This window comes from Podarcis vaucheri, assembly GCF_965113315.1.
Source record: "Podarcis vaucheri genome assembly, chromosome: 7".
Classification (NCBI taxonomy): domain Eukaryota; kingdom Metazoa; phylum Chordata; class Lepidosauria; order Squamata; family Lacertidae; genus Podarcis; species Podarcis vaucheri.
The window spans coordinates 12605250-12621414 of NC_138765.1; the positions used below are offsets into that span (position 1 = coordinate 12605250).

General features: G+C 48.8%; 1 protein-coding gene across 2 annotated transcripts in view; it reads right to left on the bottom strand.

Annotated features, from left to right (window-relative positions):
• The window catches only part of ERFL (ETS repressor factor like), a 157141-nt gene that overhangs the window by 60482 nt on the left and 80494 nt on the right, over positions 1-16165 (bottom strand). Inside the window, exon 1 of one of the 2 annotated variants that reach the window (XM_082232699.1) lies at positions 12838-13180. The exons of the other annotated variant lie outside the window; for it this stretch is intronic. The gene's annotated coding sequence lies outside the window, so the exon portion shown is untranslated. Of the gene's footprint in view, positions 1-12837; positions 13181-16165 lie in introns of those variants that run through there. 2 annotated transcript variants of the gene reach the window in all.

The following is a 16165-nucleotide window of genomic DNA, read 5'->3' on the forward strand; positions in this document are numbered from 1 at the left end:
TCCCCGCCTTTCTGCAGCGAGCATCACGGCCCTCCCTCCTCGCCGTCATTCCTGAAGAGAGGGCAAAGGATGCAAAAATGGCATTGGCAAAATCAGGAAACAGGTAAAGAGGTCTGTCTCCCTTCTGGTCCCAGGGAAGATGAGATACAAACCAGGTAATGCCATGCGGGTTTTTAAAAAAACAACAACACAAAAAACAGGTCTGCTTCTGTTTATGTAGGACGGGGTGGGGAACCGAGGGCCGCATTAGCTTCCGGGCAACCTTCCAAGGTCCACATGTCAGTGGTGGGCGGGGCCAGATGTAAAAGTGGGTGGGGCAATAAATGTAAATGTCACCTTGGCCCAGTAGGCTAATTTCTAGAAATAAAAATAAGAATTTTATTAATTATACCCCACCCATCTGGCTGGACTTCCCCAGAACTCTGGGCAGCTCTCAACAGAATATTAAAAACACGATCAAACATTAAAAACTTCCCTAAACAGGGTTACCTTCAGATGTCTTCTAAAAGTCAGACAGTTGTTTATTTCCTTGACATCTGATGGGAGGGCGTTCCACAGGGCGGGCGCCACTACTGAGAAGGCCCTCTGCCTGGTTCCCTGTAGCCTCACTTCTCGCAGCGAGGGAACCGCCAGAAGGCCCTCAAAGCTGGACCTCAGACTGAGCGATGAGGGTGGAGACGCTCCTTCAAGTATTCAGAAACACTCATATACCCTCAGTCTATCCTCCAGCCACACAAGAAAAAAGTATTCTGAGAGTTCAAGGACACATTCCAGAGAGCCAGTGTGGTGTAGTGGTTAGAGTGCAGTACTAGGACCTGGGAGACCAGAGTTCAAGTCCCACCAGCCTTCAAGTCTACACTTGGCCATGAAGCTCCCTGGGTGACCTTGGGCCAGGCACTTCCACTCAGCCTAACCCGCTTCACAGGGTTGTTGTGGGAGATAGAATGAAGAGGGAGAGAGCCCTGTACGCCACATTGAGCTCTTTGGAGAAGAAGTTGGGATATAAGTGCTACAAATAAATACAGTGGTGCCCCGCAAGACGAATGCCTCGCAAGACGGAAAACTCGCTAGACGAAAGAGTTTTCCGTTTTGGAGGTGCTTCGCAAAACGAATTTCCTATGGGCTTGCTTCGCAAGACGACAATGTCTTGCGAGTTCCTGCTGGTTTTTTTTCCTTCCCCCCCTTTTTCTAAGCCGCTAAGCCGCTTATCAGCTGATCCGATCAGCAGATAAGCTGCTAAAAGCCGCTAATAGCGCTAATAGCGTTAATCCGCTAATCCGTCAATGGGCTTGCTTCGCAAGACAAAAAAACCGCTAGACGAAGAGAATCACAGAACGGATTCTTTTCGTCTTGCGAGGCACCACTGTAAATAAATTCCACTTGGGCAGAAATGCTCAGAACGTTGAAGCAGGGATTGGTGAGGCATGTGGCCTCGGGTCACAGAGTTCCAAGGCCCAGGCCCAGAGGCCTGGATGGCTGCATTTGTCCCCTCAACCTGAGGTTTCCCTGTCGCCCAATGTACAGGCATGCAAGCTTTCCAGTTTACACATAGCTCTTCGGCAGGAAACGTTATGTGGGATTTGCATACTAGTCCGACTTAAAGGTAAAGGGACCCCTGACAATTAGGTCCAGTCGTGGCCGACTCTGGGGTTGCGGCGCTCATCTCGCTTTATTGGCTGAGGGAGCCGGCGTACAGCTTCCGGGTCATGTGGCCAGCATGACTAAGCCACTTCTGGCGAACCAGAGCAGTGCACGGAAACGCCGTTTTACCTTCCCGCTGGAGTGGTACCTATTTATCTACTTGCCCTTTTTGGCGTGCTTTCGAACTGCTAGGTTGGCAGGAGCAGGGACCGAGCAACGGGAGCTCACCCCGTCATGGGGATTTGAACCGCTGACCTTCGGATCGGCAAGTCCTAGGCTCTGTGGTTTAACCCACAGCGCCATCTGCGACCCACTGAAATCAATAGCACTTCGTGATCCAACCATATCTACCTGTAACCAATAGACAGCCAATGTAGTGCTCTCCTGACATTGTAGGACTACATCTCCCATCATCCCTCGCACTTTGTGCATGCTGGCTGAGGCTGATGGGAGTTGGAGTCCAACAGCACCTGGAAGCCCTGCTTTTTTCTGAGGGTACTCAAAGGTATGCAGTACCGGCACCTTTGTTGCTGTTGTTGTTGTTGTTGCTAAAAAGTGTGGCACTTACGGTAACAACGTCATGGTGAGTACCAGGACCTGTTTTTCTAGGAAAATAGCACTGCCTGGAAGGCATTGCATTGGCGACCCCTGCTGCAAACCTTATTATTCTCTCCAACACTACACAGATTAAAAACATGAATATGCTTGGTTAGCACCCGAATTCTTTTATCCTGGTCCCAGCCCAAGACCCCACCACACACAACGACACATTGCTGAATGCCACCAATGGCATTTAGCCCAGCCCCCATTAATTGGAATGTCTGTTCTTTTAGTTTAAGATCTATGTGAAAAACACACAGTATTCTATCCCCCGTTTAAATTATACAGCAGCTGCAGTGTATAAAATAGCAGGCTCTGCCTTAGCAATCATGTGCCCTTCTCAGTGGATGCTCACTGGGTCTCCCTCCCTAGAGATGGCTCCTTCCATGTTGTCCATCAGCTGGCAGCTGAAGACTTTCTTGTTCCAACAAGAAATTTTGGGAATTTACTGCTTTTAATTAAAGGGCTGATGCCATGCTGTTTTTATTGCAATTATGTGTATGCTTTAAACAGATTTTATATATGTATTTTGTTTTAATTTTACCATGCTTTTAAGGATTGCCCCCCCCCCCCGCTAGGTTTCTGGTAGTTCATTTTTCATCTGTAACCCGCCTTGAATCCCATCAGAAAAAAAGCTGGGGTAGTAGTAATAATAAATAATAATAATAATAATAATAATAATAATAATAATAATAAATGTGCCTTAGCATGTCTTAGGGAGCAGTCCTAGAAGAAGATCCACTAGGGTGAGCTGGGTTAGGATCCAGCGCATCTCTGACTGAGCTGTCTTAACTCCCTCAACCTACATTCATCCAGGTATACATCAGTATATTTTTCTTATCCCAGCTCACCTGAGACCTAGCTGGCTGAGCCAAACTCAGCAGATCTTAAGACCATGTGAGCCCTGGGAAAAGGGAATTCTGGAGCGTGGCAGGGTCACGACCAGAGAGGAGAGGATTAGTCTAAACCTGAGCCCATTCAGCTTGGTCACGTGACCTGGCAAAAAGGTTGGTGTGATTCAGTCACTATTTTAAAGGCTTGTTATCCTTCTGCCAGGCTTAGTCCGGCTGAGCCAGCAGTATCCCCACAGCTGAACAGAGTTCGGATCCGGTGTCACTTTATGCCAGCTTAACCTACAGTGGCTTGCTTTAAGCCGGATTCTTGTGTATAGGATTGCTCCCTTAGTGTCCATGCCCATGCATTGCCTTTATGTTTATATCTGCCACAGTCACAATGTCACGCGGCTATTTCTCACTCCAAAATTTATAGTGCAATCCTAGGCCCATATGCGCCACACTCCTAGCTGAGTGGATATAGGACAGCAGCATTGCTGTCAGAAGAGCACGGGGAGGTGGCTGAAGCCTGCACAATGGCAACTTTTAATAAGACATTCCCAGAAGACAAAAATAAGGAGCTGCACCAGAAAATATAGGACCACTGGGGATAAACATGGACTTTGGAAGCACGCCATTTAAAGAGATGAAAGGAAAAGTGTGCAGACTTTAACCACTGAAATAAATCTTCTCCCGCCATCCATGGTACTGACCAATGAATGTGAAGATACTTGGATGGTTGCAAAGAATTTTGGACTTCAAGATATTATTCAAACTGTTTGCTTTTTGTTTATTTAAAGTATTTTAAGCAAAAGATTGCATAAGACTGCTTTGTATGCAGGCTTTCCCACACCTTAGATGCTGAGGGTCATATTTTCGTCTCAACATCATAGACCAAAAGAGCCCTGATTTTTCTCAAATCAATATGCTTCCTTTAATTTGATCTGTTTTTCACTTGAGGATCCTTGAACACGCTTTGGTTTCTGGAGGTTTGCTGTCACACAGCTCACAAAGTCGCCGTTTCAATGTCGAGTCTTAATGTTTAAAGCCCTCCATCCTTTCCTCCTCCTTTCCAGTCCTTATTTCCCCATTGTATCTCTTTCCCGTGACCTTTGCTCCTCTAACTTTACCACCCTTGGCCACAGCAAGGCTTCTTACTTTCTTCAAGGACATCATCCATCCTTCTGAGCTTCCCGCAAGGCCAGGAGTTCCACCCCAGTATACTTATATGCAATAGTGTACGTAGTGGCAAATTCAGAAGCGCACGGCCCCTTCACGAAAGCCACAGCCATGCCCCTTCGCAGCCACACCGCTTCTAAGATTATTCAGTAAGCTTATAATTATACAATAATAATAATAAGGGATGCATTGCAGATCTCCATGTATTGTCTCTCAGCTTGTTTCCCTATTTTCCATGCACATACATGGGCAAACGATTTGGAGTGCTGCAATGTCCTCTTCTGATTTAAGATGTTTCCTCCGCCCCCCCCCGCCCCCCGCCACCATGAAGTTCCATCGTACGTAACAGAACCTGCACACTCTTCTCTGGAAACTGAAACACTTTGTGTTTTCAGCTTTCCTAAATGCGTAGCTTTGGAGCGTACAGTGGCCAGACAGCTCCCCTTCCATGCTGATTGGGTGGCACTAGGGCAATGGAGATAGGCACTCTGCAGGGAACTTGCTGCATTCAACCCCTGCCCTTTAACCATGGCACCACTGCCTATATGATGCCACCATCGCTCACCCGTCCTCTCTCAAGGCCAACGTTCCTTTGGGAGCATCAGCTGAGAAGCCTCCTACGTACAAACGTTTGCTCATACAGTGGTACCTCGGGTTAAGTACTTAATTTGTTCCGGAGGTCCGTTCTTAACCTGAAACTGTTCTTAACCTGAAGCACCACTTTAGCTAATGGGGCCTCCTGCTGCTGCCGCGCCGCCGGAACACAATTTCTGTTCTTATCCTGAAACCAAGTTCTTAACCTGAAGCACTATTTCTGGGTTAGCGAAGTCTGTAACCTGAAGCGGATGTAACCTGAAGTGTATGTAACCTAAAGCGTATGTAACCTGAGGTACCACTGTATTACTCAATCCATTTCTCTCTCCTTCACACCTTTCCTCCAGGCCCAGTTCCTCCTTCATGTTCCATTGCCCAAACTTTTACTGACACCTGATTCTTCCTCCAGTCCAGGGACTTTTCTAATCACCCTGATTATGCTTATTTTACTGAAAGTACCACCACAGGTGTAGCAACAGCAGCACTACCAAGACCACCACCACCAGTAGCAGCAGAAATTTCATGACAGATTCTCTGGAGACTTCAGCAATTATCCCATCACTAAATAGTCTATAAGGATACAGGCATGTGGGTTAGGGGAAGACAATTCCCAACTGGACAGGTGTGCAGCTAGTTTGCATTTATAGTGTGGGCATGTCAATAGTTGTTCAGGGCAGAGCAACAAATTGCCTCCCAAAATTTTCCACCTTGCTAGTGAGTAGTCAAATTGGGGGGGGGGAGCATTTCATCAATGGTGTGGAGCTAATTTCCTCTACCAGTAGTACTTGGGGTGTGGGTGTGTGGGTGTGTGGGTGTGTGTAAAAGAAAATGATCTTCTGAAAAATTCCAGCTCAATATGGAATTGAAGCCCTACCGCTAGTTCATACTAGTTGATGAAGGAAGCAATGACCAAAGAAGAAAGAGCTGGAAGGAGGAAGGGAGCAAGCCCCTGCTTCCTTCAACAATACTAAATTACAGTACATGTATATCAAAGCACGATCCACAGATTCCATAGATTCTCCACTCTATTTGTGAGCAGCAAACAGGCTTAAATTCTCCAATTGTCAAGTCTGAAAAATAATATTCACAGAATCTTTATATTTTTTTTAAACACCATTGTCATATAAGTTTGGGTCCAGTTCTATTTTTGAAAGCTGTTTCTGTTGGAAGTGTTGGGATTCAACTCAGCTTTTAGTAAGACTGGGGTCATTTGCGGGGATGGGAGGGAAGATAGATAGTAGAGAGGGGGAACCCCCCAGGTTTCTGACCTAACTTGCCCTGACCTTCCCTCTGATACCTCTTAGAGATCCTGATCTCATTTCCTACTCCTCCCTTCCCCCTTCATCCCACCAAAAGAGAGGAAACATCTTGTGGGGCTCTTGAGATCAAAGACCAAGCGAGGCCCCTGACATCTCAAACTTTGTTAGACAGAACTAGGGACTCTTTTACTGTCAAGCATGTGTTTTGTAAAATAAATGAAGCTTTCTTATTTTCCCCACACTAAATGTCTCTGTATGGTTGCTTCCAAGCATAAGTGTGTACCTGTCAAGGTACATCTGTGTCAGTGCACAGTTCAGACTTCCGCTGGTGGGATGTAAACTCCACATGCTTCCCATTGCTAATCGCCAACTGTTGAGGAGCAGTGTTAGTTTAGAAAATTAATTAATGTGATTTTTATACAGCCCTTCATCTGTAGATCTCAAGGTGGCTCACAACACCAACACATTCATTCTCTCACTTGTTTAGTATGTAATAATTTACCTGAATGAACCTTACTTTTAGATTGAAGGGTTACAACACCTCCAAGATAACCAAATTATGAACGCTGTAGGTGAGGGATGGGCTCTTGCTTATATTCACAAATGATGCCCTCAGCCCCTGAGGACATTTACCTAAAAGTAAGGCTTTTCAAGGGACGCGGGTGGCGCTGTGGGTTAAACCACAGAGTCTAGGACTTGCCGATCAGAAGGTCAGCGGTTCGAATCCCGCAACGGGGTGAGCTCCCGTTGCTCGGTCCCTGCTCCTGCCAACCTAGCAGTTCGAAAGCACGTCAAAGTACAAGTAGATAAATAGGTACCACTCCAGCGGGAAGGTAAAACAGCGTTTCCGTTCACTGCTCTGGTTCGCCAGAAGCGGCTTAGTCATGCTGGCCACATGACAAAGAAGCTGTATGCCGGCTCCCTCAGCCAATAAAGCGAGATGAGCGCCACAACCCCAGAGTCGGTCACGACTGGACCTAATGGTCAGGGGTCCCTTTACCTTTTAAGGCTATATTCCCATGCACACATCGCTCCATTGCACTGGACCCAAAAGGTGACTTATTTATGAAGTAAATGTGCACAGGAACATCTAATGATGCGGACTACAGTCCATGAAAAATAAATGCGTCAATATTTAAGATGCCACAAGATGCCTTGTTGCTGAAAACTGGGGGAGGGGGAGGAGGGATAGTGATTTGTGCTCAGGTCCTGCTAAATGGTTTCCCACGGTGGGGGGACCTGGTTGGCCACAGGACGCTGAGCTAGATGTACCATTGGCTTCATCCAGCAGGCTCTCCTTTTTCTGTTGTTCTTAAAGTAGGTGGGATTGTGTAACAAGATGAACCCAGAAATGACATCCTACAAAACGTGAGACCTTTACGCCCAGGGTCGTGGGTTCGAGCCCCACATTGGGCAAAATATTTCTGCTGTGCAGGGATGACCCTCACGGTCCCTTCCAACTCTACAATTCCATGATAAAAGAGGGTTGTAGCTAACATTCATCCTACTCAGAGTAGACCCACCCACATTGTCCTTTGTTTCAAAAGGCTTTCCTCTGAGCAGGACTAACCCTTGATATGATCCAGACATAGACACCTGTCATGGTTCAGGGGAGTTCAGAAGTCAGAACCATTTCTATATGTTTCAAGTCCATCCTGTCCCCGAATCTCAAAGAGCGCTGATGGCATGAATTCCATAACACATTTACATCAAAGTATTCTGTAAGGAAAATTGCTATCATGCCCATTTTGCAGAGAGCAAACTGTGGCTGAAGGTTGTACTGCTCAATGCCACCCAAGGGCTCCATTGCTGAGCTAGGAGACAGCGCTCAACTTGATTCCCAAATGCTGGGCTTAAGCTCTGGAAGCAGTTCAGTAAAGGCAAGAAAATGCTACATGCAATGTCTTCAGAGCCTTTCCCTCACAATTAACCACAATCAAGCCTTGCACATCAATGAATTAATACAACACAGCTGAAAGGTGCAAGTAATAATAATAATAATAATAATAATTTATTATTTGTACCCCGTACATCTGGCTGGGCTTCCCCAGCAACTCTGGGTGGCTTCCAACAAAGATTAAAAATACATTTAAACGTCACATATTAAAAACTTCCCTCCAGATGTCTTTTAAATGCCAGGTAGTTGTTTATCTCTTTGACATCTGGTGGGAGGGCGTTCCACAAGGCGGGTGCCACTACTGAGAAGGCCCTCTGTCTGGTTCCCTGTCGCTTTGCTTCTCGCAGTGAGGGAACCACAGAAGGCCCTCGGCGCTGCACCTCAGCGTCCGGGCAGAAAAATGGGGGTGGAGATGCTCCTTCAGATATACTGGGCCAAGACCATTTAGGGCATTAAAGGTCAACACCAACACTTTGAATTGTGCTCGGAAATGTACTGGGAGCCAATGTAGGTCTTTCAGGACCAGTGTTATATGGTCTCGGCGGCTGCCCCCAGTCACCAGTCTAGCTGGCGCATTCTGGATTAGTTAGTGGGTAACAGTTAGTTAGTGGGTAACAGTTACCCTTCCCTAGCCATGGCCACTTCAACGGCCATTTTAAATACCAAAATGTATTAGACCGCTTTTTTAGGACAGGCAGGGTTGTGTCTGCACCTGCAGCAGCAGAAGAATAAGGTGGCATGGTCCTGAGGTGTGGAAGAGAGAGGGCTATACCGCTTCAAGAATGCATAGGTGGATGGGAGTGGGGTGGGGTGGGGGGACGGTACACCCCCCTCTGGCTGCTCCCCTACATTTAGACTTAAGCCTGAAGGCAAATCCTGTCATGTTACTGCTCTGTGTAAGCTGCTCTGGGAACCTTGTGGGGGTAGCTGAAAAGCAGGTAAAAAAAAGGAAACATAAATAAATGCTTAAAAAAATTATTCAGGCACTTGCACAGACAAAGAGGCTGAGGCTATGACCTTTCTGTCTTGTGCTGGACTGAGGTATGCCTCCCTCCCCCCCCCCACCTTCAATTTTTTTTTTGAAACCCACCACACCACCTGTTGTCTGAAGTGGGCCAGCCTACTGCCACTCACTGTATTCTGCTGCACTTCTATGAAGGCTCTGGCTTTGTTGAGTCTCCCAGGGATGATTATTCCAAAATTGATGGGTGACCAGCCAGCCAAGGATAAGGCTTCTTTGGGTTCCTTTGATGCCTTAACATTATTAGAGGGTCAAAGAGTTTGGCTTCCAGGCGTCCTGGAGCCTCGGCACCGCTCTCTTCCAAAAACCAATCTGCACTGAAGCCAGTCTGACACGCTAGCCTTTCTAGGGCAACGCTAACTGTAACGTGTGGACAAGGAGATAGTTATCTTCCTGACAAGCCCACCAATTAATAATACAGCTTTCTTTCCCCCCACCCCCCGAGATAATTTAAGCACTTTGGGTATACTGCATGTATAGTCTGCATAAAGAATGGCTTACAGACCTTTCCCCGGGGTTTTTAAAAGGAGCTAGGTTGTATCAAAGGCAATGAAAAAAAAACCCTGAATTACCGTCTGCCCACCAGCGTTTACAGGAGTGGCATTGAACACTGGTTCTAGGTCTCCTCTCCTTCTCCCCTCTCGGTTAGAATAGGCATGGAACCTGATGGCAAAACGCGTGAGGACTAGTGGAATGATTAACTCACATTCGGTGGAAGGTAGCAAAACTTAAGACAACAATTATAGCTTTAGCCCGGAATTGAGGGTGGGGGCCTTGCATAGAATTAATTCACAGGGGGGGGGGGTGTGCCTGTGTGAAAGGAGAGACAGATAGAGAGGTGGGAGTCTAAGCTGATTCGCAAAATCCTCTCTTCGTGTCTAAAACCACGAAGTATTTCACTACCTCAGCATTCTGCGATCTGGTGATCCACTCACCACGCCGCTAAGAAGTCGAGACAGTTTGGTTCCCGTCATTTCAGCGAGGATTGTCCGGCGCCAAATCCATTCCATTCGGTTTAACTGGCGGATGGATCTGGCCGTGTAAGAAGAGGGTGCAGATATCCACACTTTGAGGGGTGCACACGTGTACGTGTGAGCCACCGAGCAGAGGAATGCTATTTTGTATTTACTCGGAAGTAAAACCCTGCTGATTTCAAGCTAGTGTGCTTTAGAATTTGTAGCCCTAGATTGTAAGCCCTTTGGGACGGAGACCTCTCGCTCACTGTCCCATATTGCGCGATGTAGATTTTCTGCTATTGCTATTCAGAAACTGTGCCACATATCTCGCTACATCTAACCTTCCCTAAGAGATATTTCCCGTTACACACTCACACGCAAGCGCACATTTCAAGAAGGGTCAGCTCCATTGGTGGGGGAGAACTAAGTTCGGGGTCTCCCCCCCCCCCAGCGCTTGACTCAAGCACCACCACCCCCGCCAAGCACTGGAAATTCGCTTCTCCTCAGCCAGTGTTCAATTTCTAAAACGAGAGGTCCCGGGTTCAAGACCCCTAACCTACTGAACTCCTTTTCTTCTGATGCGTATTTGCTTAACGCGCAAGCTGGAGATGGAGGAAGTTTTGCCAAGTTAAACTCAAGTCCTCCACATCCAGCCAACGATCGCTTGCGTGATGGGGATGAGGGTGGATAGTATTTGTGGAAGCCACATCACACACGCTCCGTAATGTGAAAGGTGAAGAAGCATTTCTCCTGAACCTCAGGTGGCCGCCTCCTTCTCATACCATCCTGCCAGCCAACTTCATGACATTATTGGTAGGGGAAAAAATAATCACAGCTGAAGGTGAGCCACCCATGATTTGCGGTGTTGGCGGCAGCCAGACTTGGCAATTTATAGGTCAGGTCAGGCTTAAGGAACTAGTGGCTGAAAGGCAAGTGGGGTCATGATGACCCCAGAAACTTCGGTGTGATCTCAGTGATCCCCCTCTTCCACCAGCCCAGCTGCTCCTCTCTGCATTTCCGGGGCACCACTTCCCCAAATGTCCGGGTCCCTGAACTCCCTCCAGTTCCATACGCCTCTGGTTTCACCCCGCGCACAGCCCAATAATATGCATAGATGGAGTTTCGCGGGCCTATGCCTCACAGCCACACTCTTGGGTCCATGGGGAAGGCAGAGGAAGAGCTTTCACTCCTGAGATATTCAGATGCAGCCTCTGCTCCAAAGGATGGAGTTCTACTGTTCCACCTTTTACATAAGGCGACGATTACTACTACTACTGTACTACTACTACTACTACCAATAATCTTGAGCAAAAGTATTGTTTCGCTCTTGGAACTCCGAGTTCCAAATTCCAGGACACACACACCCCCAAATACTACTTAGCATTTATACAGGGCGCTTGCAGCGCAAGTCTCTGCATGTTTACTCAGAAGGAAGCGCCTCTACACTCAAAGGGACTTGCTCCCAAAGAAGTGTAAGCACACGATTGCAGCCTTAGGCTGCAAACTTATGCTGACGCACTTACCTGGGAGTAAATCCCACTGAATTCAATAGGGATTTCTCCTGGAATACGATTGCCCCGTTAGGGCGCTTAAAGTGTTTCGCATACCTTACCTCAGTGATCTTCACAACGGCCCTGTAAGGTAGTTCAGTGTTTATTACCTTGGATGGCGGGGGTGGAGGCTAAGACTGAGCGACTTACCCCTGGCCACTTAGTGCTCACACGGCAGTAGAGAAATTTGCACCTGGGACTTGCTGGTTTCCAACGCCTGGGGAACGCAGTTCCCTGTTATTATCACCCAATCTGCAGAATTTTGGTGTGTGAGAGGGATGTGTTGGGGGGCTGAGTTTCAGCAAGAACGGTTTGCCTAAGGCCATTCATTGACTTCGAGGCTGAGGTGGAATTGCAGTGGGGGACCTGGGCGGCTCACAGCTCAGTCTCTTAACCACTACATTGCACGGGCTGCACGGGCTCCTCTTTCCAAAGATTCCCTTTGGGGGTCTTCCTCCCTGATCTCCTGCCCTCTTCCATTTCCCCCGGGGTGGGGGAGAGGGAGGTTCGGCCAGCCCTTCTCCCCCATCCTCCGCCAACCCCCCACCCCACCCCGGTCGGCCCAGCTGCCCCGAGGCTCCCGCTCCTGCCCTCCCAGAGGGGCGCGTGTTTGCCATGCCAGGCGCGTCCGCAGCCCGGCCGGCTCTCAGGCGCAGGGAGGCAGTTTAGCGCTGATGGATACACACACTTGTCTCTTAATCTCCGGAGCCTCTGATCAATACGCTATTTCCCTTTGTTGCCAGAAATTTCGATCCCCTGCCCTGGAATTAGGTTCCCTGCCTTAATCTAAACGGAAACCGGCTTCCAGTTAGCTGGGGAGCGAGGAGGGGAGGGTGGAGAGGGGAAAGGGGGAGGGTGAGTGAGCGAGAGGAGAATGGGAAAGGACAGGGAGAGAGAGAGAGAGAGATGGGAGGGGAGAGGAAAGGAGAGAGAGAGAGAGAGAGAGAGAGAGAGAGAGAGAGAGGAAGAAGGGATGAGAGAAGAAGCAAGAAGGAGGGGAGGGTCGGAGCACGAAAGGGTGTGAGAAGGAAAAACGAGTTGGGAGAGGAATGATTGGGTGGAGGGTGTGTATGTAGGGAAGGAAGGAAAGAAAGAAGAAAGGAAGGGAAGAAGGAGAGATGGATAGATGGACAGATATCACAGACCTCATTTCCTCCACTTTTAGAAGTGGGACCATAACTCCCTGCCATATCAGAGCCCCCCCCTCCCAACTCCCCATGGCTTAACTTCCACCCGCAATGGCTTAACTTCCCCCGCTCTCCTCAGACCACTTTCCCAAGAAACTTTCCCAAGAATTTGTTACTCACTGTTCTCTCCCGTCACCATTCAGGCAGTCTCCAAGTTGAAGTTCTTTGGGAGGTTGGCTTGGCTGGGAGGGGGCGCGCCGGGGAATTGAGGTGGTGAGGGGTTTGGGGTATTATTATTTTTTGCCCGGGGTGGGGGGAGGTTTGCTTCTTGAAAATGAAATCAGAATAGTTAGCTTTTTCTGGAGAGGGTGAATCAAGAGTTTTGGAGGGGGGTTGGGGGGAAGAGACAAAAGTAGAGGGAGGAAGGAAGGAAGGAAGGAAGGAAGGAAGGAAGGAAGGAAGGAAGGAGAGAGAGAGAGAGAGAGAAGAGGAAAGGGAAGAAGATCGCCTTTTGGAAGAAGGGAAGGAGAGACGAGACAAGGAAAAGAAAAGAGGGGAAAGAGAGAGCGAGAGAGAAAGAGAGCGTGGGATGTGGGATGAAGAGAAGGAATTGGAGAGACAGGAGGAGGTGAAGCCTCTATGTGTGTGACTGAGAGGCAGAGGAAGCCAAGGGATGAATCAGAAAGTGGCGAGGTGTGTCGGGAGAAGGGAGGAAGGAGGAAAGGAGAAATGGAGGGTGGCCGAGGGAAGGAAAGAAGGGAGCAGGCGGGCGAGAGGGAAGGTGGCTGTGCGATCGGGGAAACTGCGAAGTGTCTCGCTGGTGGTGTGTTGCTGCTGCTGTTGGTGCTGCTGCTGGTGGTGGTGCTGCTGGTGTGTCTCTTACAAACGCGTCTTTCCCCGTCGATAGCAGGGGAGGGAGAGAGAGAGCCGAGGCAGAAGCGAGGGGGAAAATATATGTAGGCTACGCCAGTGCTTCGGATCGATGGAATATAATTTTCCTCAAACTCGGAAAATAAAGTTCATAGCTGATCAAATTTGAAAACAGATGTCGAATCGCGACTCTAAATAAGATTCGATCCTTCTGAATGGACTGTGGATAATATTTGGCCGGGCACTTGATGAAAATGACTGATTTCATTTAGACAGAGAGAGGGGCTGGGAGCCACCAACCTGTTTGCAGAAAATGGGATTTGTGTGTGTGCGTGTGTGTGTGTATCAAGCCCCCCCCCCTTTTCCAATTCTGACCCCCCTCTCCCTCTCCTCCTTTTCCCTCAAATTTTGATGGATGGCTTTAGGGACCTGAGCATGCGCCCCTTCCTCCAGAGGGGAGTTGTGTTAGAAAAGTCCCACTTGAGACACAGGCAGATTTGTGTAGCCTTTTGTAGGCGTTTTAGTCGTCCCCCCCCCAGGCCTCGGCACTTCCCCACACCCCCCCCAGAATTGGGCAGCTGGGGGGTGGTTGTGGGGTCCTCTGTTTCCATCAAGAAATGGCACAAGCCTCTCTCTCTCTCTCTTTCACACACACACACACACACAATATTTAAACACAGCACTGTCAGTGACACCGATTCACCAAAGACCTTGGAGACAGAAAGTTCCCAAATGGTAGCAGAGCTGAAGCCTGACATCTGTATTTAATACCTAAGCTTTCCTGAAGCGATGCTGCATAAAAGTGCTCCTGAGCATGTGCAGAGTGCCTCCTCCCCCACCCTGAGACCACAGCTTGTTCCTTAAGAAGCAGGCCTTCCTGGCTTTGGCTTTGAGTCAGGTTTCAACCCCACACTCTCTGTGTCTTTTTCTTTCTTTTCTTTAAGAAATGAAGCCTCCCCCCCCCTCTCCTTTAAGAGCCCAATCCCATGCCTGTTTACTCGGAAGTAAGTCCCACTGGGTTCAATAGGGATGACTTCTTCAGGAAATGGAGCACGTGTCTGCAAACCTAGGCCCACTTTAACCAGGGAGCAAAAGCCCCATGGAGCTCAGTGGGATTGACCTCTGGGGCAGCGCTGCTGCAGAAGTCAGGATGGAGAATTTGGCCCAGTCCCTCTGCTTGCCTCCACGGCGTATGTGCAGGAAGCTCTTTCCAAGTGTCTCTTGGACACCAAGACCCAATATATTTAACCAGTGGCGTAGCGTGGGTTGTCAGCACCCGGGGCAAGGCAAGTAATTTGCACCCCCTAACCCGTGGATTTGCGCCCCCTAACCTGTGGATTTGCGCCCCTAACCCTAACCCCCAGATGTTGCGCCCGGTGGGGCCGGCCCCCCTGCAGCCCCCACGCTACGCCACTGTATTTAACCTCCCTCTTTTAAACTGGGAAGGTTCCCTCGGTGAGGCTGTGTGTGTGTGTGTGTGTGTACACGCGCGCACCTTGTGGCACACGTCCCACCTCAGCACCAACAAGCAGCAATACACACTCTCACAATACAAATAGTCCAGAGTAGTAGGTTCTCTCTCTCCTTTTTTCCCCCCTTCTCTTTTTTTTTGCACTCCCTGCTTGCAATAACAATTAAATATCGACCGCTTTCCCACTCCAGAGGGTGCTGGAGAAACTGCCAACTGCACCCAAGGTATTTTCTCTCGCGCTGTGCGCCTATATATATATATATATATATATATATATATATACACACACACAAACACACACACACACACACACACACCTCCTTTCCTTTTTTTAAAGACCTGGGCTTGGCTAAATTGGTGGGAATCTAAGGGAGGAAGGCTGAGGGGAAATTTATGTGCAAAAGCTTCCCAAGATAGCAAAGCAAGCGTCAAATGTGTGTGAGAGAGGGGGGGGTGGGGAGGAGGAGGAGGAGGAGGAGGAGAAGAAGAAGAAGAAGAAGAAGAAGAAGAAGAAGAAGAAGAAGAAGAAGAAGAAGAAGAAGAAGAAGAAGAAGAAGAAGAAAATCCTTTGCAGGGGATAGAGAGGGTGGAGGAGAAACAAAAGAGTAACAGTCCCATAGACAGAAGGCTCGAGTCTTTGGGTGAGGAAGGAGCCGTGAGGGGACCATAGAAGGAAAGGAAGGAAGGAAGGAAGGAGGTGGCGGGAAAAGAAAGTCGAGGAAAGTCCAATTAAAGTCTAGTTAAGCCCTCAGAGCGCGTGGGCAGGCGCGAGCGCGGGAAAGCGAGTCTGCGCGCGAGGGAGAGGGAGAGCGCGCGAGGGAGGGAGGAGGGGGTGGCGCGCGTGAGAGGGAAATTGCGCGGGAAAAGGGTCCGCGCCAGAGAAAGGGACGTGGCTGTGGAGCAATGTTCGTGTGTGTGTGTGTGTGTGAGAGAGAGAGAGGCGTGCGTTAACGTCTGAGGGCACGCCGCCGTGTGAGAGAAACACGAACGGATGCGCGAGCGCCAGCCGCGCTAGTGTGAGAGAGTTTTGTGGAGAAAGCATAGGGACTGTTTTATTTAAGAGGCGTGTGTGGTACATAGCTGTCAACGTTTCCCCCCCCTTTTAAGGAAAATGCCCTTATTCCGAATAGGATTCCTCGCAAGAAAAGGGAAAAGTTGACAGCTATG